This window comes from Engystomops pustulosus, chromosome 5, assembly GCF_040894005.1.
Source record: "Engystomops pustulosus chromosome 5, aEngPut4.maternal, whole genome shotgun sequence".
Classification (NCBI taxonomy): Eukaryota; Metazoa; Chordata; class Amphibia; order Anura; family Leptodactylidae; genus Engystomops; species Engystomops pustulosus.
Genome location: NC_092415.1, coordinates 11,758,072 through 11,782,750, shown reverse-complemented (window position 1 = coordinate 11,782,750; position 24,679 = coordinate 11,758,072). Strand labels below are relative to the sequence as shown.

Below are 24,679 nucleotides of genomic sequence, written 5' to 3'. Positions count from 1 at the left end.
TCCTACAGCAGTAAAGACTGACACAATTAGAGAGTAGAAGGGAAGGAGCTGCAATCACTAGACATTCACATGTCGTTCCAGGTCGCTAGCAGCTGGTTTTAAGTCTTTCCATCAGGTGTTTGTGCTGAATGTGGCCATTAGAGAAATAAGTTGTTATTTGGGGGAGGGAGGGGGGGCACGTTAATGGCGGAGCGATGAAAATACCAGCAGCGTTCAGCGGTAAATACCATTTTAAAGCATCTCTCGGGGCTCAAAAATCGCAGATGACGGAACCGCCAAACAATCCCCAGTTCTGGCTTGCACTCTCGGAGAAGTGAAATTTCTTTTTGGAAAGTAATTACTTGCCTGTGGGGAGGAGGAGGCAGCGGTGGGGGGGGGGGGGGGGGGGGAGGCAGCGGGGGGGGGGGGGGGGTCCTTACTTTGCTTCATGTTTATGCCAAGACTTACAACCGATCGATACTCGCCGTCACATGGCTTCCTAAAAGAACGCCTCCAATCTCAGAGTACGCCGCCGTGTAAGAGAATAGCCGCTCGCACACCTGCAGTTTTTGGAGAAGTTTTCGTCCTTACTTTACATTTTTCATTCTCAAAATCAATTTCTGACTTTGTCTCAAAATGTGCATTAAAATGGTCACTAAAATCCTGTAATGTGTTTTTTTCCCCAGTTCCATTCTTGTCTCGTTTTAAGTACTTTGGTTCAGAGCAGCCAACGCATGGTAAACATTCAAAAATGCACGCCTTAAAATGGTCCAAAAACGTGACTTGTGGCTCCACCATTAGGGTGCGTTCACCAGGGCGCGGCCTTACACTTATGCAAATAAAGAGAAACGCTTCCAGAGAACCGTATATACTCGAGTATAAGCCGACCTGAGTATAAGCCAAGGCCTCTGATTTTAAGACTAAAAACTTGGAAAACCTATTGACTCAAGTATAAGCTAAGGGTGGGAAATGCATTGGTCCCAGCCCCAGTATATAGCCAGCCAACTGTTCCCCTGTGGTATATAGCCAGCCAACCCCTGTTGTATATAGCCAGCCAGCCCCATGTACTCACCTTTCCAACGTCCCCTGGAGGTTCTCTTCTGCTTCCGATGCTCCGGTGCCTCCTCTAGTCTTTCGGTCTTCTTCGGCCCCTCTTTCTCGTTCCGCTCCCCTAGGGTTTTCGTGCTCGGCCAGCACACAGAGTCAGCCGCTTGCTGACGTCATTGTTTGTGAGCCGCCAGCATCGCAGGGGGCCCCAAAGAGGAGCGCAAGAACCCGAGGAGGAGCCGAAAGACCCGAGGAGGCAATGGAGCATCGGAAGCAGAAGATGACCTATTGGGGATGTTGGAAAGGTGAGTACAGTGTTAATTTTTTTATAGACTCGAGTATAAGCCAAGTTAGGGGTTTTTCGGCACAAATTTTGTACAAAAAAAACTTGGCTTATACTCGAGTATATACAGTAGTCAAATGCATTGTAACATTTAAAAATGCATGCGTTATGAAGCATTTTGATGCATCCAAAATGCCACGCATAAACGCAACCTCAATGCGGTTTTAGGTGCAGTTTTGTTAACCTAATGTGATGAATTTGATTTTATGGGGAGACCTGATCAACAAATGTGAATCACCTGTATAGTCCATGTTGTTCACCTGTTAATAACATAGTATCAAAGTATATAAGGTTGGAAAAAGACTCAAGTATAAGAAAGTGCACCAAAAATTACGTCAAAACTGATGATGCCGTTTTAAAAGCAACACTGCACCCGGAGGGTGATGCCACACATGGCGTTTTGAACCTGTTTTTTTTCCGTTTTTAAGAAGTTTGTCCAAAAACTGAAAAACGCATGCGTTTTTGACCAGTTTGAATTAAGATAATTGGTCAAACCTGTCAAAAACAAAATGCATTTCCAAAAAACGCATGCATTTTCTAACACATGCATTTTGACGGACTGCTTAAAAACGGGCCAAAACCACGTTCAAAACGCCATGTATGGCATCACCCTTAGGGTGAAGACAAACTTGGCGTTTTTAGGCCGTTTTTGGGCCAGTTTGGATTAAGATAATTGGTCAAACCTGTCAAAAACGCATGCGTTTTTAACGATCTGAAAACGCACTAACTAAAAACGCCAAGTGTGTCTTCACCCTTAGGCTGTGGTCACACTTTCCGCTAGCAGTCCATTTCTAACGCAACGCTAGAGCACAGGGGGCGGTCCTTGGCCCGAACACACATGTATTTCCATGGAAATGCATGTGAATTTGGCCCGAGGATCGCCCCCTGTGCGCTAGCGTCGTGTTATGAACGGACTGCTAGCGGAACGCATCCGTTTTTTGAAAATGCATGCGCTTTTGTTCGTTTTTCATTGCGCAAATTCGGAAAAACAGACAAAAACGCGTGCTTTTTTTTTTTACTATCTGAAAACGCACTAGCTAAAACGGCCCAAAAACGCCCGTTTTGTCCCGTTTGTAACCAGTCCATTAAAAAATGCTTCAGTTTTTGGACTGGTTTTTCCCAATTATCTTAATTAAAACCGATCAAAAACGGATGAGTTTCAAGAACGCTTGCATCTTTTGACGGACTGCTTAAAAAACGGGCCAAAAATTGGTTAAAAACGCCACGTGTGACCGCAGGCTCAGCTTATGAAGTTGCTCTTTGAAGCTTCTCTCATCACTAAGAAGGGTGATCTAAACCTTTGGATACATCCCCTGCAAGTCAATGCCGGGGATTTGGAACTATGTATCAGTGGCCAAATAAATATATATTTTGGAAGTATAGGACAATTATTCTAGTCTAAAACATGTTATTTCGTTAAAAACAATTACATGTTACAAGGTAGCAAAGAGAAAAAATCCTTAATTTTCTAAAAACCCCAATCTGCCAGGAGTTAATTTTAATTTTTTTTTTGCGGTACAATCCGGCAAGACAAAAACTGTCAGCACAAGGTGGCGGCTCTCGCCTCGTACCTAGAAGAGCGCGGCGCTGTACAAAGCCTCAGAAAATAGAACAGCTGCCTGAAAAGCTTTCAGTGCCAGAAAAACAAGAGACGTGTCAAAAATACTCCTGGAACACAAAATGACATAAAAAAAGGAGAAAGAAAAAAATAATAATCATAAAAAGAACACAATTGCTGGGAATAAATTGCTCCAATTACTAATTGGCTGAAGGCTAAACAAGAGGGGAGGGAGGGGGGGGGGTGGGGGGCTTTCAGAAATATGAAAAAGAAAAGCACAAATTATGGTCTTTAAAAAAAAAAAAATAAATACGAAAAATTTCGAGCTACAAACAGAAAGTCACACCAGGTAACAAGTTGTAAGCGAACATAAATGAGCCCAAATGGTACACCCACAATATCAGGAGAGGCACAAGATTTAGGGGCCATTACCTCCTATGTGCTTGTAGAATTTTGGACAATTTTACTGAACAAAAACCTAAAATATTCTTTAAAAGGAAACCTACCAATAAAATCCATTCTGATAAACCGTGGACATTACTCATAGATCCAGGCACCGGGACTGTGGCATCTTCTTATACATTTGATATCCATGGCTCATTTGCATAATTATAAAAGTTGATTTTAGAAGGAAGACTAGCCGCATATTCACGCGCGGTTTTACTGTGCAGGAGCACTTCCACCCCTCCCTCTATTAGATTTCATCATGCAGAGGGAAGTGCTGAGGGTGCATAGGGGATTCAGGCTCCTGCACAGTGTAACAGCCTGTGAAGCTCCAGCACGGAAGGGTTCTGGTAGCATCTCCCAAAGTCCTTCTGGCTTATAAAATTAGGTTTTAAAAGTGATGTTAATACGGAAGGAGGCCATGGATAATAAATAAATCACGGTGCCTGGATCTATGATTAAGTGACCCAGGTTGATTATGATGGATTCTAATCTTAAATTTCCTTTACTGTATTTCCTTATCCACATCTTTGGGCATCAACCCTAAAAGATAACCAAAATGTACCACAGCTCACAGCATATCCCATTTCCAGCACAGTTTATCTGTGTAGTTGGCCAGACTTCAGGCCATGTTCACACCTTGAATTTCGGAATTGGGGAGGGGCTTGGACGGAACACATGATACGCATTTCCACTAATGCTTCCTGGAATGAGCGCCAGTTGTTGTACACAGCCTCAGGCTTCTACATTGTATCTGTACAGAACTTCTCACAGTTTAGATTATGTAACAAATGTATCCAAAATGTCTATGAACCAAGCAGTCTGGACTCCTAAAGATGCATCAGCAGGACCAGAACCGACCCGTTGTATCGAGCGAGACAGTTGTAATAAGAACCTAACAAGCCTGATTCCTGTGCAACAAGTAGAGGGTCTCTCCTTTACAGATCAGTTGCTTCTTTCCATTGTACACCATGTCTAGGACTAGGACTGGTATTACATTTCACCGGACCGGACTGGTACCATTCAGCCCTCAATAAGAGGTAGTAGTAATTAAAAGACGCCCCAATCAAAACTCATATTTTCTTATGATTAGCCATATCATAAAAACAAACTAACAAACAAACTAACAAACAAACCTCTAGCCGAAACAGCGCCACCCCTGCCCACAGGTTGTGTGTGATATTGCTTTCAGCAGAGCACATGGACAGTGGTGGTGCCGTAACTAAAAGAAAGCAAACATCCTTATTCACAGACAGAATCAGAGATGATGTGGAATTAAGGTGCAGTCATAAAAGAAATCGGTGCTGAACCTTTAATTATAATCCAAGTAGCAGCCGCCTTATTTGTGGTCTTATGTTGCGTCCACATAACAACATTGTATAGAACGCTGCAAAGTGACTGGCGGTTTATCATTTTCCCACAGAATTGTCCTTTATTGTGTGCATCAGTATATGGGACATCAGGAAGGAATCCTGGCAACAAGCGGCCGTAATTAATAACATCAGCTAACAATAGCGCTCATTCTACGAGAAACTGCAGCCATACGATGAGGGAATGTGACCATCTGCTGGACAGGAAGCTACTGACATTACAGGGGGCACCGGGGGCTCCTAATGTATTTGTAGTAATGATTACTGTATGGTGGATTATATAATATGTGACAAATATAACTACTATAATACTGCCCCCTATGTACAAGAATATAACTACTATAATACTGCCCCCTATGTACAAGAATATAACTACTATAATACTGCCCCCTATGTAGAGGAATAAAACTACTATAATACTGCCCCCTATGTACAAGAATATAACTACTATAAGACTGCCCTCTATGTACAAGAATATAACTACTATAATACTGCCCCCTATGTACAGGAATATAACTACTATAATACTGCCCCCTATGTACAGGAATATAACTACTATAATACTGCCCCCTATGTACAAGAATATAACTACTATAATACTGCCCCCTATGTACAAGACTATTACTACTATAATACTGCCCCCTATGTATAGGACTATAACTACTATAATACTGCTCCCTATGTACAGGAATATAACTACTATAATACTGCTCCCTATGTACAAGAATATAACTACTATAATACTGCTCCCTATGTACAGGAATATAACTACTATAATACTGCTCCCTATGTACAAGAATATAACTACTATAATACTGCCCCTATGTATAGGAATATAACTACTATAATACTGCCCCTATGTACAGGAATATAACTACTATAATACTGCCACTTCTTACAAAAGTGAAAAACAAGAATTGAGTCTCAATTCTTGAGAATAAATATCAGTGTTTCTTATACCGATATTTAGTGCACTCTGCTCCTCCTCCGAGTTCTGCCTAATAACTTCAGAACGTTGTGTTATTGTTACGGATCAAAACAGGAAATTAAAACAGATATAATCAGAGAGAAGATAAAACGGCAATATTATAACCGGGAGTTTATGACAACGACAATAAAACACAGGCGTTACACAATATTAGTCACATCAGGGACGGGGGGCTGCGCTTCAATGTGATACTACCCCCTAACTACTATAATACTGCTCCCTATGTACAAGAATATAACTACTATAATCCTGCCCCCTATGTACAAGAATATAACTACTATAATCCTGCCCCCTATGTACAAGAATATAACTACTATAATCCTGCCCCCTATGTACAGGAATATAACTACTATAATACTGCCCCCTATGTACAGGGATATAACTACTATAATACTGCCCCCTATGTACAGGGATATAACTACTATAATACTGCCCACTATATACAAGAATATAACTACTATAATACTGCCCCTATGTACAAGAATATAACTACTATAATACTGCCCCCTATGTACAAGAATATAACTACTATAATACTGCCCCCTATGTACAAGAATATAACTACTATAATACTGCCCCCTACGTACAAGAATATAACAACTATAATACTGCCCCCTATGTACAGGAATATAACTACTATAATACTGCCCCCTAACTACTATAATACTGCCCCCTATGTACAAGAATATAACTACTATAATACTGCCCCCTATGTACAAGAATATAACTACTATAATACTGCCCCCTATGTACAAGAATATAACTACTATAATACTGCCACCTATGTACAAGAATATAACAACTATAATACTGCCCCCTATGTACAGGAATATAACTACTATAATACTGCCCCCTAACTACTATAATCCTGCCCCCTATGTACAAGAATATAACTACTATAATCCTGCCCCCTATGTACAAGAATATAACTACTATAATCCTGCCCCCTATGTACAAGAATATAACTACTATAATCCTGCCCCCTATGTACAAGAATATAACTACTATAATCCTGCCCCCTATGTACAAGAATATAACTACTATAATCCTGCCCCCTATGTACAGGAATATAACTACTATAATCCTGCCCCCTATGTACAAGAATATATCTACTATAATCCTGCCCCCTATGTACAGGAATATAACTACTATAATCCTGCCCCCTATGTACAAGAATATAACTACTATAATACTGCCCCCTATGTACAGGAATATAACTACTATAATACTGCCCCCTATGTACAGGAATATAACTACTATAATACTACCCCTATGTACAAGAATATAACTACTATAATACTGCCCCCTGTGTACAAGAATATAACTACTATAATACTGCCCCCCATGTACAAGAATATAACTACTATAATACTGCCCCCTATGTACAAGAATATAACTACTATAATACTGCCCCCTATGTACTAGAATATTACTACTATAATACTGCCCCCTAACTACTATAATACTGCCCCCTATGTACAGGAATATAACTACTATAATACTACCCCTATGTACAAGAATATAACTACTATAATACTGCCCCCTGTGTACAAGAATATAACTACTATAATACTGCCCCCCATGTACAAGAATATAACTACTATAATACTGCCCCCTATGTACAAGAATATAACTACTATAATACTGCCCCCTATGTACTAGAATATTACTACTATAATACTGCCCCCTAACTACTATAATACTGCCCCCTATGTACAAGAATATAACTACTATAATACTGCCCCCTATATACAGGAATATAACTACTATAATACTGCCCCCTAGGTACAAGAATATAACTACTATAATACTGCCCCCTAGGTACAAGAATATAACTACTATAATACTGCCCCCTATGTACAAGAATATAACTACTATAATACTGCCCCCTATGTACAAGAATATAACTACTATAATACTGCCCCCTATGTACAAGAATATAACTACTATAATACTGCCCCCTATGTACTAGAATATTACTACTATAATACTGCCCCCTAACTACTATAATACTGCCCCCTATGTACAAGAATATAACTACTATAATACTGCCCCCTATGTACAAGAATATAACTACTATAATACTGCCCCCTATGTACAAGAATATAACTACTATAATACTGCCCCCTATGTACAAGAATATAACTACTATAATACTGCCCCCTATGTACAAGAATATAACTACTATAATACTGCCCCCTATGTACAAGAATATAACTACTATAATACTGCCCCCTATGTACAAGAATATAACTACTATAATACTGCCCCCTATGTACAGGAATATAACTACTATAATACTGCCCCCTATGTACAAGAATATAACTACTATAATACTACAACCTATGTACAAGAATATAACTACTATAATACTGCCCCCTATGTACAGGAATATAACTACTATAATACTGCCCACATGTACAAGAATATAACTACTATAATACTGCCCCCTGTGTACAAGAATATAACTACTATAATACTGCCCCCTAACTACTATAATACTGCCCCCTATGTACAAGAATATAACTACTATAATACTGCCCCCTATGTACAAGAATATAACTACTATAATACTGCCCCCTATGTACTAGAATATTACTACTATAATACTGCCCCCCAACTACTATAATACTGCCCCCTATGTACAAGAATATAACTACTATAATACTGCCCCCTATGTACAGGAATATAACTACTATAATACTGCCCCCTATGTACAAGAATATAACTACTATAATACTGCTCCCTATGTACAGGAATATAACTACTATAATACTACAACCTATGTACAAGAATATAACTACTATAATACTGCCCCCTATGTACAGGAATATAACTACTATAATACTGTCCCCCATGTACAAGAATATAACTACTATAATACTGCTCCCTATGTACAGGAATATAACTACTATAATACTGTCCCCCTATGTACAGGAATATAACTACTATAATACTGCCCCCTATGTACAAGAATATAACTACTATAACACTGCCCCCTATGTACAAGAATATAACTACTATAATACTGCCCCTATGTACAAGAATATAACTACTATAATACTGCTCCCTATGTACAGGAATATAACTACTATAATACTGCCCCCTATGTACAGGAATATAACTACTATAATACTGCCCCCTATGTACAGGAATATAACTACTATAATACTGCCCCTATGTACAAGAATATAACTACTATAATACTGCCACTTCTTACAAAAGTGAAAAACAAGAATTGAGTCTCAATTCTTGAGAATAAATATCAGTGTTTCTTATACCGATATTTAGTGCACTCTGCTCCTCCTCCGAGTTCTGCCTAATAACTTCAGAACGTTGTGTTATTGTTACGGATCAAAACAGGAAATTAAAACAGATATAATCAGAGAGAAGATAAAACGGCAATATTATAACCGGGAGTTTATGACAACGACAATAAAACGCAGACGTTACACAATATTAGTCACATCAGGGACGGGGGGGGGGGGTTTCGGGGGATGCGCTTCAATGTGATAAAAAATCCACTTGGGGGAGCAAATCTGGGAGAGTCTCTCGTTGAAAAGGACCTGGGTGACTAGTAATCATGGATTAAACAACAGCACAATGTCAATCAGCTGCCTCTAAAGCCAACAAGATCTTGTCATGTATCAGTAGTGGTCTGGACTCTCGGGATAGGGATGTAATTACCACTGTACAAGAATTAGAATTATCTTTGGAAGTAAAGATTACTCGGAAACAGAGGCAATTCTGTATAGCGTATATCGTGCCCGACACGATGCAGTCTGGTTATTAGACTCCCTTTAAATAGTCCTTAGAGTGGAATCTGGAGTCTGAAACTCTTTAAGGAGGACACTTGGCCCCTGGGGTGACCTCTAAATAACACAGATTTAAAAGGCCTGACCAGAAATCATGCGAGCGCCAAGAACAGCATAGCCCCCCACCAGTGCGGGCAGTAATATGGAGAATTCCTCGCATACACGTCGCCAGGAATAGACCTGGTCATTTGAGGTTAATGGAAAAAGTCACATTGAGGTGCGAAGCGCGTCTCAATACCAGAGAGATCTGACAGGGGGGTCATAATTGCACTTAAAATGACAAGAGTTCTGTGCAAAAAATCCTCAGTCCTAACGATGTACGTACAGGAAATATAACAAGACTGGAACGTCCGAACTCACGCGCATCATGCTTAACCCTATGGAGGATGTATAGGAGGGGAATAAACTCCGTGCAGGTTCCTATTTCAACAGCTGACTGGTACAGAGCCGGATTGACAACTTTAAATCAACGCGTTTTGGATTTGCGATCGTATATTGTTTTAGTATTTTAAAAGGGGAGGGTCTGCGGCTACCGGATAACTTACAAGTAAAACAAGCGTCAGCTTTCCAGACATTTCCCGTTTCCCAGCAATATGTAATTTTAGAGAAACTGCTCGTTTTATTTATATGCAAATTATCTGCTCATCACACAAGGGCGAGGCCACAACTCTAAAATTTAAACCAGAAATTTTCCCTTAAAAGATAAAAATCACTGGAAAAACTAGATAGATATTGCAGAGATGTCACTCCCTGGTCAGTTTCATCAACTGTAACAAAATCCCAGCTGTAATAATAATAAAAACGATTTGTATGGATTTTTAGCATCTGTCGACAAAGATGCGGTCGTTCACTGACAACAAGCAGAGGTATGGGAATCAGATTTCCTGGGATCCCCATTGCAGATGGATGTGACTTTGTAGAAGATCACTTGTTGGATTAAGCAGCAGATCCTCGTCCGTCTCCAACAAGCGTCATTTCCCCCCGATAAGAACGCAGAGCAGAGCTTAAAAGATTGAGCGGCCAATTATAGAAAGACTCGTCGCCTGCTAATCCCCCCGAAACGAGAAGAGACGCTCCTCAGAAGTATTCTAATTATTATTCAATTTCTTATGTTTCACTGAGGAATAAGGGAGGACGGGGCGCAGGGAGGACGGGGCGCAGGGAGGACTACTGCCAATGACTGACAGCGAGGCCGAGAGGATAAGATTCTATGGAGAGGGCAGGGGCCATGGGATTCTCACCTCCAATATGATAGATGTAGCAGTGCTGAGTGTGTACAGTGTTATACTTGTGTCCTAGGGCATCGGTCACACCAGGAAAATTCTGAACTGCCGCTTTGCCTTTCTAACGCAGATGTTTACTTGTATTCCCTAGATTTGAACACATCCTTTGTGCTGGGGTAAATACAAATGCGTTTTCTAGACGCACCCAGAGCGTTTGGGGGGGGGGATACTTTTAAGCCAAAAGGGGAGCAGCAAGTCCATTTCATTGTTAGATTATCTAGAAATTTCTGAAAAATGCATAATCAAAAAATGTAAAGATGGCTGCCACCTACCTTCAAGGCCCATCCGTTATCTGCTGCGCTCACCAAGTTCACTCTATCCTAGGGGAAAAAAGAGAGAGATGGCGCCATTAGTGGATGAAACTACTGAAACTCATGTAGTAGCATCATGTAAACAATACAAGACCCCGTGTGCTCGTTACCGATTCAATGTTTACAGGCGTAGCCCCGCCCACGTAATCTGATTGCATTGTGTTTAGAAATGTAAACGCAACATGTGAATGCTGCCTGAAAGGGATTGTAGTGGCCTAGAAAAACAGCACCACGTCGTCCCCATTACTTGTTTTTCAGTATTACCTCACAGAACTGTAACACCACGGAAGTAAATGGTGAAAATCTAAAATACCAGCAAAAGCAAGGTGCCACTGTTTAAGGGAGAGAAGCCATATGTTTAAAATCATGGACAATCCCTTTAAAATAGGCCCCTTTCTATGTAAACAAAGCAGGAACTAGGTGAGCCCATGGCATCCAATCAGATGACAGCTCACATTTTTAAAAAGCTCAATAGAAAATATAAGCTGCAGCCTGATTGGTTGCTAGGGGGAAGTGAGAAATTAGAATCATTTCTGATAAATCTCCCCCCAGAAATGACATTTTCACACAGAAACAAGTAAACCGCATTCATTTCTGAAGAATCTGGACAATGATCAGCATGGCTGCCATGAACGCTCCCTTGTGGGTTGTCCTGTCAGCCATGTTGTCCCATTAATGCAATTATGACAAAAACTAAACAAATCTGACATTAGAAAAGCTGAGTGATGTGCCTCAAAGCGAGCGGCATATTGGTGATCACTCAGCTTTCCTGGATACAGATTTTAAGCTGAAAAAATTCAAAAAGGCCTCAAATTTATGATAGGTTTTTTTTTTTTTTTTTTTTTACGGACGTGTCCCACTCCCTTAAATGTTGGCCATGTCAGAGCGATCTGCACCCGGCAGCGGTGACGCGTCCATTTCATAGAATCCGAAATTGCCTCATTGTTCTTCATTTTGAGACCAGATGACGGTAATGACACCGGGAGGGAAGCGGCGGCGGCAAACAAACACATTCCGGCTCTGCCTGATTTATGACGGTCGCCCTATAAATATGGCTGATGGATTGCGTTCTCGTAACGCAAAATTCATTTCCAGACTGGATGACAATAAATTGGGAACAAGTACTCACCGCAACACGAAAATACAAAACGCAGATGAAGCAGAAGACATCAGAGATTGCAATCTGCGGCCGGTCATTATGTGTCGTGCAGCAGAGCTGGATGCGCCAATTAACCCTTTGGGGCTATAAGTTTGTGAACCTGTTTACCAGCAGTCCCATGTAAAAAGTCGAAGGCAACACTGGACAATTGGAATGACAAGGACTGGGATCCGCAACATCTGTATAGCCGAATATAACACGGCTTGTAACATTAATTCCGGGCATAGGCGAATCACCTCCTCTCAGCTGTTGGTGCGTTTTGGTCGCGTTTTTGAAACGCATTACGTGTGAAAAACAGAAAAAGGGATGCAACTATATGGCAAAAAATGGCAATGTTTATTGAAAAATGACAAAATATGTACATGCAAAGAGACACAAACCAATAAAAACAATTAAAAAGTGTGCTACACAGAGCACAAACAACCCCCCTTTTTTAAGGGTATGGGATAAAAATCCCAACCCAATCCCAACATATTTTGTCATTTTTCAATAAAGATTGCCATTTTTTGCCATATAGTTGCATCCCTTTTTCTCTGTTTTTCATTCATTTGCATTTTTGATGCACTTTGGCTTATGGTTATTACTATTGCTGTGCCGTACCCTCGCCCTTGTTGAGACTACAATTCCTAAGGCTGGCGCCACACGTGGCGCTTTTGTCTGCGTTTGCGAAAGCAAACGCAGACAAAGTCGCGCCCACCGGGGAGGGCCTCGGCCCGATCGCATCGGCGTTTCTATGGAAACGCCTGCGATCGGGAACGAGCCGCCGGTGTTTCGTGTTAGTTTAACGCGAAACACCGGCGTCTCGTTCCCGATCGCAGGCGTTTCCATAGAAACGCCGATGCGATCGGGCCGAGGCCCGCCCCGGTGGGCGCGACTTTGTCTGCGTTTGCGTTCGCAAACGCAGACAAAAGCGCCACGTGTGGCACCAGCCTAAGACTATAACATAAACTGGAGCTCCAGATCCCCAAGAGCAAAGTCAAAAAAAGGGTCAACATTTTACTGTCAATTTTAGATCATCGGGTATTTCAAAAGAGACCCTTTACTAGCAGGCGGCCCAAATTAAACATTGTTATCCCATCAAGGAATTTAAGTATGAAACCACAAACCTAGACCACCCTAGAGTTACTGCTCCAAAGCCGGAGCCACTGCGCAGATGGCAGGCTTCGTGGACAAGGGCTGTGCGCCAAAGTTATCTGATAGGCGGATCACAGAGGCTTCTGGGGCGTGGAGTAGCCGCATCGTGTAGCCTCAGCTCCGGCTCCTCCACGCCCCAGTATCCTAATTTACATATTAGCGAAATAAAAAGTTATCAAAAGATTGCGGGACGTGAGGATTAGCCCTTTAAAAGGGTTATCCTCACGTCCTACAGATGCACCTAGCACCCAATCTACCTTAGGCTGGCGCCACACGTAGCGCTTTGTCTGCGCTTGCAAACGCAAACAAAGTCGCGCCCGGCCGCCCCGGTGGGCGTGACTTTGTTTGCGTTTGCCAGACTACTTCTGAAACTAAGGGTGGTGTCACATGTTAGCGTTTTGATTCCATTTTTAAGCATGCGTCTTCAGTCTGTTAAAAAACGTGTGCGTTTTTTTAAAACGCCTCAGTTTCTCACCATTTTTAAATGAAGATTATTGGGAAAACCAGACAAAAATCGGATGAGTTTTCAAAAAAACTAATGCTTTTTTTAACAGACTGAAAATACATGCTTACAAAAAACGGAATCAAAACGCCACATGTGACACCACCTTATTGGAATAATTGATCATTGATTTTTGCACCAGGGAGCACAGAGGTAGAAGTCCTCCCATGTATCTGGATTCTGATACTACAGTAGCGACCTGTGACTGTTCTCATCTGTATAGAACCTAATGACGACGCTCCGACTCTCATACAAAACCGCTCGCACTCAATCCACCGCAAGTTTATTAATAGAGGCGGCTGCGTGCGAGAAACGAGGGACATGGAACGAATGTCGACAAGAAAACACTTCTCTGAGCAAACACGATTATTAGCCCTCACGCTACGCCATTCCCAGAGCCGCCCCCCGCGCGCCTGCCCTCATGACTGCTGTACAAGTGTCTTCCACAGAAAAGTCAGATGTCAACCGAGCAAGAGAATTAAAATAGGACAAGAGAAGGAAGTCATGTGTAGCCTCTCAGGCGTGACCCCACCTCCCCCTCTAATCAGAGCCTGGCATGTTACAATCTGTGTATACACAGCAGACACATTGTATCCGGCAGGGGAGAGGGGGGACACAGAAACATAGGTGCTGATGTAGCAGAGCTGCGGCTGTGATTGGAGATTTGTTCACTTCATTAAAGATAGAATGTATCAAAATAAAAAAACAAAGGATTTACAGAAATGTACAGATGAACATTCCGGAGAACAGAGCCAAAAATTTCTCTTCAGCTCATTAGGAACGCTGTCACCCAAACAATCAGAAACATTGTAGCAGCTTATATATAAGATAAGATAATCCTTATTAGTCCCACAGTGCGGAAATTCACAACGTTACAGCAGAAGAGAGAGGACAGTACAAACAAACAATGATATAAACTTTTTTCTTATTTTTGTTCATTTATCCGTAATATTATTGTTCTAAAATGACAAAAAGAAAACAAGCAATGATTGGCAGTTTGGTATTCAGGCTGTGGATGGGACCTGCAGGGACTGGTTGGGGGGGGGGGGGTGCAGGTTACTTCTGTTTGGGTCTTGTTTGTTGAACAGCCTGATCGCAGCGGGGAGGAATGACTTACGATAATGCTCCCTCTCACACTTGGGGCGAAGCAGTCGGTCACTGAAGGTGCTCCCCAATGCCACCCCAGTCTCATGCATGGGATGGGAGATATTCTCCAGAATAGATGTCACCTTACCCAGTGTCCTCCTCTCAGCTACCAGCTGCACTGTGTCAGGAGGACCCCCCAGGACAGAGCCGCTTTCCTAATCAGTTTATCCAGTTTGCTCCTCTCCTTACCTGAGATGCCGCTTCCCCTACAGACTATGCCAAAGACGATGGCCGATGCCACTACGGAGGTGGAGAAGGTTTTAAGAAGTTCCCCCTGCACTCCGAATGCCCTCAGCCTCCCCAGCAAGTATAGCCTGATGACAAGGTCAACTCTGCTACTCTGAGGGTGATGTCACAAGTGGCGTTTTGAATGCGTTCTTTTTTTTGCCCGTTTTTAAGCAGTCCGTCAAAAAACGCATGAGTTTGATGGACTGCTTGAAAACAGGCCAAAAATGTGTTTAAAACGCCACGTGGGACATCACCCTTTGGTATTGTCCCTGGAAATATGTGCAATCAGCACTTTGTGTAATGTTATTAGTAGAAGCAGGACTGTGAAAAACAGACTTGTATTCTAGGATTTCTACAAGTAGATCTTCTTACATTTTTAATCCTTGGCCTTCTTCCTTCCAAAAATCAACTTTTAACTTTATGCCAATGAGAAGGAGGGGGCTATGCTCCTGCACAGTGTAACAGCCTGTGAATCTGCAGCACAAAAGAGCTCTGATAACACACCCATAGCCTTTGTGGCTCATTATCATAATATAAAAAGTTGATTTTAGAAGATTAAAAATTAAGAAGATTACCAGTCATGGTGCCTGGATCTATGAGGAATGTCCCTGGTTTATCGTGATGGATTTACTTGAACTCTGCTAGCCCCAATATATCCCCAACAAGCTGAGCTCTGCTACGCGTATAAAATATACACGGATAGTCAGGACTGATCCATTTCTGTTAACCTGAGCCAAATTTCACAATCTCAGATCCGCTATACACTCCATTGGTATATTAGAAAAGGTTAATTATAGGTAGTGTATACAATGTAGCAATCAAAGATTCCAGCAGCGAAGGCTTGTAACATAGTGCAGCACAGAGGAGGAAGTGTGCACTCAGGTTCATGTCTGGGGTCAGGTGGAAGTGCACGCTACATCACAATGCAGATTTTCCCACCATTAACCACCAGTGTAGAATTAGCTGAATAGATACTTTTCTTTGGCACGGATGTAGTAGATGCATGTAACAAGCTTTATGTCAAAGGATTCCAGGAATAGGTAGCTACAAAGGGGTCTGGGAGTTGTAGTCCGTGCACAACCCAGAGGATTCCTAGCGTACTTATCACTTCCAGGAGAAGCTATAATGTGCACACATAGGAGGGAGCGGACACCAGCACCGAGGGGTTACTCAAGAAGTAAAAACGGTGTGAGAATAACAAGGCGCTGACTCAGGAGATGCGACAAGTTCAGGCGCAGCGAAAGCTCAACGCCTCGTGCACTGCGCAGCAGGGAATATCCGGGAGCAACAAAGTATCATGAGAAAATATAGATCGGAATACAAGATCCATCGGCCACAGTAACCTGTACATATAGTCAGGATATCAGAGCAGAAATAATACCGTCTCACAGTGCACAAAATATATCAACATACTAACACGACGACAAACTGGACAGGCATATAGTTCCACGGTTATTGGTTACATTGGAGGGTCGGTATTTATGCAAATAGTGCCCCTTGATGACAATAATTATAAAAATAATAATTCACCCACCATTCACTAGAGCAGTGGTGGCGAACCTATGGCACTGGTGGCACTCATAGCCCTCTCTATGGGCACCCGCACAATCACCCCAGGGTAGAGTCTGCTAGACAGGACTCAAGGCCTCTTGCAGTCCCAAGCAGCCCAAAACCCTGGAAGTAAACTACAATGATAATCCAAAACTTCTTCTCCTTCCTTCTACTGTATTGGTGTCCTCGGGTGCCTTTACAATTTAAACCTGTGACAGAGCAGGGAATAATAAGTTACTGCTTCAATTGTCCCATTGGCACTTTGCGAAAAATACGTGGGTTTTGGTTGTAGTTTGGGCACTCGGTGTCAAAAAGGTTTGCCATCACTGCACTAGAGGGTGCGGTCACAGTGCGTTTTTGGTTGGTTCTTGATGCTTTTTTAAAATGCACTAAAAACGCATGTGTTTTTACCATACATTTGGCTGGTTTAAATCAGTTTTTGTGAAAATTTAAGCAGCTGTGAAAGTTTTAATACAGGATTCAAACAATTCAAAAACGCAGGCATTTCTGTGCGTTAAGAAAGCACCGAACTGGGCGACCTAAGCCAAAGGCCGTTGGTACATGGCGTTTTAAACCAGTTTTTAATCATGCGTTCTCGGATCATAAAAAACATATGCGTTTAAAAAAAAAAAAAAAAAAACGCATGCAATTTTTATGAAAATGCATCCGTTTTTTTCCTTTTTTAATTAAGATTATTGGGAATACTGGACAAAAAAAATGCATGGGTTTAACGGATGCGTTTTTTTACGGTCTGAAAACGCACAACTAAAAACGGGTTCAAAACACCATGTGTGCGACCACCCTTAGGGTGATGCCACACATGGCGTTTTTGGTCAGTTTTTACCCAATTATCTTAATAGATAAACAGGTTGTAAGCAGCCAAAGGCATGGTAAATGGGCGAAAACGGATGTTTAAAAACGGACCAAAAACGCCCCATAGGGGTTCCTATGGTTTGATCAATATAAGGTCTTGGGAATTTCCAATCAATCCCCAAGCAAGCGACATTAAAGGGGTCCTCTGAGGTTCCAGGGGTTTGTATTCCAACCCCATCAATCATAACGGAGCAGGCCATTCCATAGAACCACAGGTACAGGTATGAATGATATAGTCCCGGAGTTCCCCTTTAAGGACTCCCCTGCTGTGTTATCGTACAGGCTAATCTCTCCGATCTGTAAAATACGGAGCGGGTCCCCCCCTGCCAGACAACCCCCCCCCCTTCCCCATGACACTTTACTCTCACATTTTGGAGAGCGTCCCCCCTGGGGGCGAGGAATGAGAAGCACTAATCTCGTTTTGCAGATTTTGAGAGTCTACACGACGTGATCTCTCGTCTTGTGCGTCGTGGATTCTGCCAGTAAAAAGTTTATCTCCCGCTCCGGTGACAGATGGTCGTCATAAAACGTGCCGCAGGACAGATTCACACAGAATATGGCCAAGAGTTATGAAACGCGACACAAAGCCGGGGGAGGAACGCACGGAAAAACCGCAGTCCTGTCCGGGATCGCTAGAGAGGATTCCGATAATCCGGGAAATTCTCAATGATGGGATTGATAGCCATTCAAATGGCTGATGACAGAGAGCAATAACCTGCAATCAACTGGAGAGCGATAGTCATGGTCATCATTTTCCAAAACTGAACTGGCTGATAACAGGTAGCAATAGCTTGAACTCAAATAAACTGTAATCATCCCCTCAGACAATTTTGTGTTCCCTCCCATGACGTGACGTGACTAGAGATATAAAAATTATCTTCCTGCCCTGAAATGGCTGATAACACAGAACAATGACATAATACAACCTCTTAATCTCATAGAACCATCCCCTTAATGGCCCATAACAGATAGAAAGATCCTGGTATTATATCCTGGTGTCAAAACACAATTGCCTGAAATGGCTGATAACAGCGGGCAATAGCTTGCAGTCCGCTATACAGCTGGCAAGAAGGAGGGCGCGTTACCAACCAGAGCTACAGTCACCACCTCCCCAACCATGACATATCCGAGCAATCCAACACCATTCATTATACCCCTCCACTCTTCAGCCCGATATGGCTGATAACAGGGAACAAAGCCGGGAAACACACTGGTTGATAACTAAGAGCAACAGCCTGTGTGCAGATCAGAGTACAGTAGAGTTACTGTGGTTGTTAACAGTGAATGGAATGCAATCAGCTGGTCATACAGTAGTCAGACATGGCTGATAACAGGGAGCAATAGCCTGTAATCATAGGCAAATGCACTAAATACAGCCTTTTACCCGCCCCCTCCCCCCAGCTTGAAATGGCTGATAACAGCTCACAATAGCTTGCAGAGTAGCACATTATAATCATCAAGAGAGTACCCCCCCCCCCTATATTGAAATGACTGCGCAACTACGACATAATACAGCGCCCCCCCTGTTAGCTAAAGTGGCTGATAACAGGGAGCAATATGCTGTATATAAAAGGAGATATTCCCCAATACTGGAGATCGAGTCACAGTACAGGCAATACATGTATGATAACTGATATTCGGTCTGAGACCCCCGGAAATTATAGCAATGGGGGTCCAATCTCCTCTTCAAACGCAGATGAGTTTTATTCTTGGGATGACCTATAGGGGGCAGTGTAGAGCAACAGCTGAGACACAATGTAACTTCTTGTATTAAACGTGTAAGAAATCAGCAGTTTGGTGGATGAAGGGGGAAGGGGGTCCGACCACAGAGAAGGGTCACATGGCTGCGATACCGCATGACGCTCAGCTGATATTACTCTATACATGGGTCACAGGAGATAGGGGGCTGCTAAGGGGGATGCCACACGTTGCGTTTTTGGACCGTTTTTTAAGCATGAGTTTTTTAAGGTTTGCTGTGTGTTTGGCTGGTTTTCATCTGTTTCACAGCTGCCGACACTTCTAAAATGAAGATTTAAAGCAGACAAATACATCGTAAACATTCAAAAACACATGCGTTTTACAAACGCACTGAAAACGCACGCTTAAAAACGGTCCAAAAAACGCAACACGTGGCATCACCATGCAATCCAAAGGTTCCAACCTTTATCACCTGCGGAGAGATAATCGCATTTCCAAATGTGATGGAAACGCAATGTCACCTCAATATGGAGTGGGGGGGATTATAGCTTTTCCTTGTGCAGCAGGGCATGTCCTCACACTGCTGTGCACTTAGCTCTGTGCACGGAGCTGCCCCATAGCCAGCTAAGAGCCTCTTGAAGGCTACTACAGCAATCATTCACAGGAGAAGGTAGGGCTGTGAAGCAGTCCACTGCAGAGAGCTAAGAGCACAGCAGTGTGCAGGAATGGCGCTGTAGGAGGGACCTCCGTCACATGATCTTAGGGTATGAAATATTTCCATAATGAAGTATTGCAACACCTCCATCTACCCCCTTATGATGAAAGCTGCTATGATCTCAGGGGCCTCATATAAAGAATGTAGTTTGGTGCTGAGGGACCCCTTTAAATCTACTCCATCCTGCAAGGCATGGGATCATTGAAATAACAATTCCGCACATCCCATGCACATACATAGTAACAACATCCCATGCAGGGAACACATCACCCACTACCCCCATCATCCTCCACATGACATCAGCCGCAAAGTGTTTGGAGCTCAATGGTCAGAGAAATATAAATGTCATCCCCCAAAATTAGACAAATATTTGGTCTGTGATCGGTCCTGGGCTCAAAAGTCACCGACCTCCAGAATGTTATCAGGGTCATCCTGCACAAATATCTCTACAGATAGGGTGACACCGCAGGTCACCCGCTACCATGTCCTCCATTATACACAGGACAATGACACCAGGATACAAGCAGGGCCGGATTAAGGCTGGGGTGGGGTGGGGGGCTTCCAACAATGCTTTTGGATGTATATAGCCCGCCAGCCCCCTGTAGTATACAGCCGCCAGTCTCACTGACACAGCAGGCATCCTAGACCCCATGTGCGATGCGGGCAACTACGGGCCGCTGACTCTGACAGACGCTGACTGTCGGAAACTGGTGGGGGCCCTTTTAAAAGTGAAAGTGGTGGGGGCCCCGGGACATGAGCCCGGGAGCCCCTCCTTTAAACCGGCCCTGGATACAAGTGTTAGCAAGTACCTGTCCTGTCCACATGTCACCCTCCTGTAACCCAAGTGTCATTGCTCTGCTATAGGCTAGATCTGCAATGACTACCCCCTCACTCCGGGCCGGCGCCGGCACTGGGCATAACCCACATTAGGCTGTAAGGAATTTATGGAGGTGAGGAGGCTGTATCTAATGAATCCATAGGGAGTGAGGGAGGCTGTATATAAAATAACCGTGAGTGGGCTCTTTGCCATGATAAACTAGGGAATATTTTAGCAAACAGGAGTTTTAGTTTCTGAGTTCACTGCAAAAGTCCACTGAGGATCCCAGAGGCGCCTACTGACACCTGGAGCCAGCCCGGCCCTCACTCTTGGGGTGTCAAGTCCCAGCAAAAGTTCTGGGAAATTTTAGGTGGTCTCACCTGAACACATTGTCAGAGTACTTCACAGCTGGACACAAGAGATTGCAATTAGAAAAGGGGTAGAAGTCCAACTCCTTTTGGGCTGTGTTCACATGTTGTGGTCATACAAAGTGCCGATGGAGCCTTATAATCCTGCCACACATGTTTAAAAACTACAACAGAAGCAATTAAAATAAAAATCTACCATGAGAATCCATCCTGATAAACCAGGGACATTACTCATAGATCCAGGCACCGGGACTGTGGTATCTTCTTATATTTGTTATCCAGGGCCTCCTTCCTTCCAACATTATGCTAATGAGCCACAAGAGCTCTAGGGGGCATTACCAGAGCCCCTCTGTGTTGTAGCTTCACAGGACATAACACTGTCTCCTCTCCCCCTGTTCCCTCAGCACTTCTGCCCTCGCTCTGCCTGCTGTAATCTCACACAGTGGTAGGGCGAAGTTCTCTGTGTGAATAGTGTAACAGTTTGTGAATCTACACCACATTGGGGCTCTAGTAACACCCCCAGCAGCCCTTCAAGTTCATTTGCATAATTTAGAAAACTGGTAATATTCTTATATTTGTTATCCATGGCCTCCTTTATTTTAAATTCATAGTTACAGGTCCTGTATCTATGAGTAATGTCCCTGGTTTATCATAGGGGAATATAATGGTAGATTTCCTTTAAATGACCACAGTGTATAAACATGGCATTAAAGGGGTTTCTGGTTTAGAAGAATTAACTCAAGTACTTTTTGACTGACAGAATAGACAGGTCGTCATTTGTTCTCTGTGGAGGACCGGACACATCCGAGTATTGCATGTGTAGTCCATTGATTTCATGTAGTACTTCATTTCCCCTCTAGAGGCAGTGTAGGGAAACCTAGAAATCAAAAGTGATTGGACGAGCAGAAGATCCTTCTAATAAAAGGCATTGACAATCCCTTTAAGAAACAGTGGAATAAAAATTTCCTTTATCCCCCTATATACTTTGGAAAGCCGCCTCTAGGTGTGAATGACTGTTGCCCTTTAAGCTTGGAGAAGGTTTTCCGGGCTATTTATATATAGAGGTAACGTCGCCCGAGGCGCAGGAGTCGCACTCAGAAGACACAGACGGCAGAGATAAAGGGGAGGCTTCACATCACATCAAAGGGGGCACATGATGGCTTCAAACGCGTCGCTCCCACTGTGTGCCCCGCACCGGCGCGCTTTGAAGCCGGAGATCCATCCCTCAGATATGTTCTGTGCCGACACAACACGGGATATTGTTATTCCTTACAAAACAGCAAGAACATCACCAACCCCTGCAAGAGGGAAGCGGAATAACACGCAGATGTAGCAGAGCCGAAGGCGGCAATACACTGCGTCCAGTGATCATCTATCCCTCTGCCAATATCCGATGTATCCAAAGTGGAAAAAATATACAAATTAAAAAATAAAATCGTATCAGGAAGCTCTTCACATAAAGAAACTGAATTCTTAGCATAGATGTTCTTCTCTATCCATCCGTCCACAATAGTATCCATCCATCCATCCGTCCACAATAGTATCCATCTATCCATCCATCCACAATAGTATCCATCCATCCGTCCACAATAGTATCCATCTATCCATCCGTCCACAATAGTATCCATCCATCCATCCGTCCACAATAGTATCCATCCATCCGTCCACAATAGTATCCATCTATCCATCCGTCCACAATAGTATCCATCTATCCATCCGTCCACAATAGTATCCATCCATCCGTCCACAATAGTATCCATCCATCCATCCGTCCACAATAGTATCCATCCATCCATCCGTCCACAATAGTATCCATCTATCCATCCATCCACAATAGTATCCATCCATCCGTCCACAATAGTATCCATCTATCCATCCATCCACAATAGTATCCATCCATCCGTCCACAATAGTATCCATCTATCCATCCGTCCACAATAGTATCCATCCATCCGTCCACAATAGTATCCATCCATCCATCCATCCATCCACAATAGTATCCATCCATCCGTCCACAATAGTATCCATCTATCCATCCATCCACAATAGTATCCATCCATCCGTCCACAATAGTATCCATCTATCCATCCATCCACAATAGTATCCATCCATCCGTCCACAATAGTATCCATGACGATTACAGCACAGTGGATACAAATTCTAGCAGACAGACGCAGTTCACCTGTTTTACCACTAGTCGGCTCTAACCCCTGTATTCATGGATAGGTGATGCATAGGACCCCTTTAAAATGCCTTTAAGTGATAACTTTCCCAGACTGGGTGTTCAGATGAGGGATAATCTGCAGGGTCCTTGTTATTCTCGCAGACTGCTGCCCCCCTCCCCCCTACATAATAGGATGGCAGGAAGTGCTGCCCCCAGCCATGTCCTCTCCACTACTGGCATAACCATTGTTTCTGGTTTACTGCCCCTTAAACACCTGGATGGTCCTTTGATCCGATGTGTAAGGTCTTTATTACTGTCTATGATCTTCATTCTCTACACAAGAACCTACCTCATCCATATATCCAGCACATCCCCCCCCCCCAGACCAGGATAATTACACAGCACCTCAGGCCTCCAAGTGCAAATCCCCCCCCCCCCCCCCCGCTACTACCCCAGGACCATTACAACTTTTACTGCTAGAAATCCTTAGAAACTACATGTTACCTGATCAATAGTGTACAGAAAACACATCAACCTTAAAGGAAATCTACCACCAGGATGTAGGATTGTAAACAAAGTACATATCCCTGCCGGTGTGTGTCCCCTCTGGTAGGATAGGTTCTTTTCAGTCCTTAGAACCTTGTTTTATGAAAAAAAGACTAACATTTCCACAAATGAACCTGAGGCTCCTTAGCTTTTAATTGAGCACTTAGCCCACTTAAGCTCATTTGCTTAATTTAAGCTTTTTTAATAAGGGCATCAGGAGCTAAGAGAAGAGTGGATCCTATCAGAAAGGGGAACACACAAGGGGCAGTATTATAGTAGTTATATTCTTGTACATATGGGCAGTATTATAGTAGTTATATTCCTGTACATAGGGGGCAGTATTATAGTAGTTATATTCCTGTACATAGGGGGCAGTATTATAGTAGTTATATTCTTGTACATAGGGGGCAGTATTATAGTAGTTATATTCTTGTACATAGGGGGCAGTATTATAGTAGTTATATTCCTGTACATAGGGGGCAGTATTATAGTAGTTATATTCTTGTACATAGGGGGCAGTATTATAGTAGTTATATTCTTGTACATAGGGGGCAGTATTATAGTAGTTATATTCTTGTACATAGGGGGCAGTATTATAGTAGTTATATTCTTGTACATAGGGGGCAGTATTATAGTAGTT

The 24,679-nt window shown here is 42.8% G+C and overlaps 1 protein-coding gene across 3 annotated transcripts in view; it reads right to left on the bottom strand.

Moving 5' to 3' along the window:
• ST3GAL1 (ST3 beta-galactoside alpha-2,3-sialyltransferase 1) overlaps positions 1-24,679 on the bottom strand; it is a 105,155-nt gene that overhangs the window by 68,794 nt on the left and 11,682 nt on the right. For 2 of the 3 annotated variants that reach the window (XM_072151153.1, XM_072151152.1), the window contains exon 2: positions 11,100-11,147. The exons of the other annotated variant lie outside the window; for it this stretch is intronic. The gene's annotated coding sequence lies outside the window, so the exon portion shown is untranslated. The remainder of the gene's footprint in view (positions 1-11,099; positions 11,148-24,679) is intronic. 3 annotated transcript variants of the gene reach the window in all.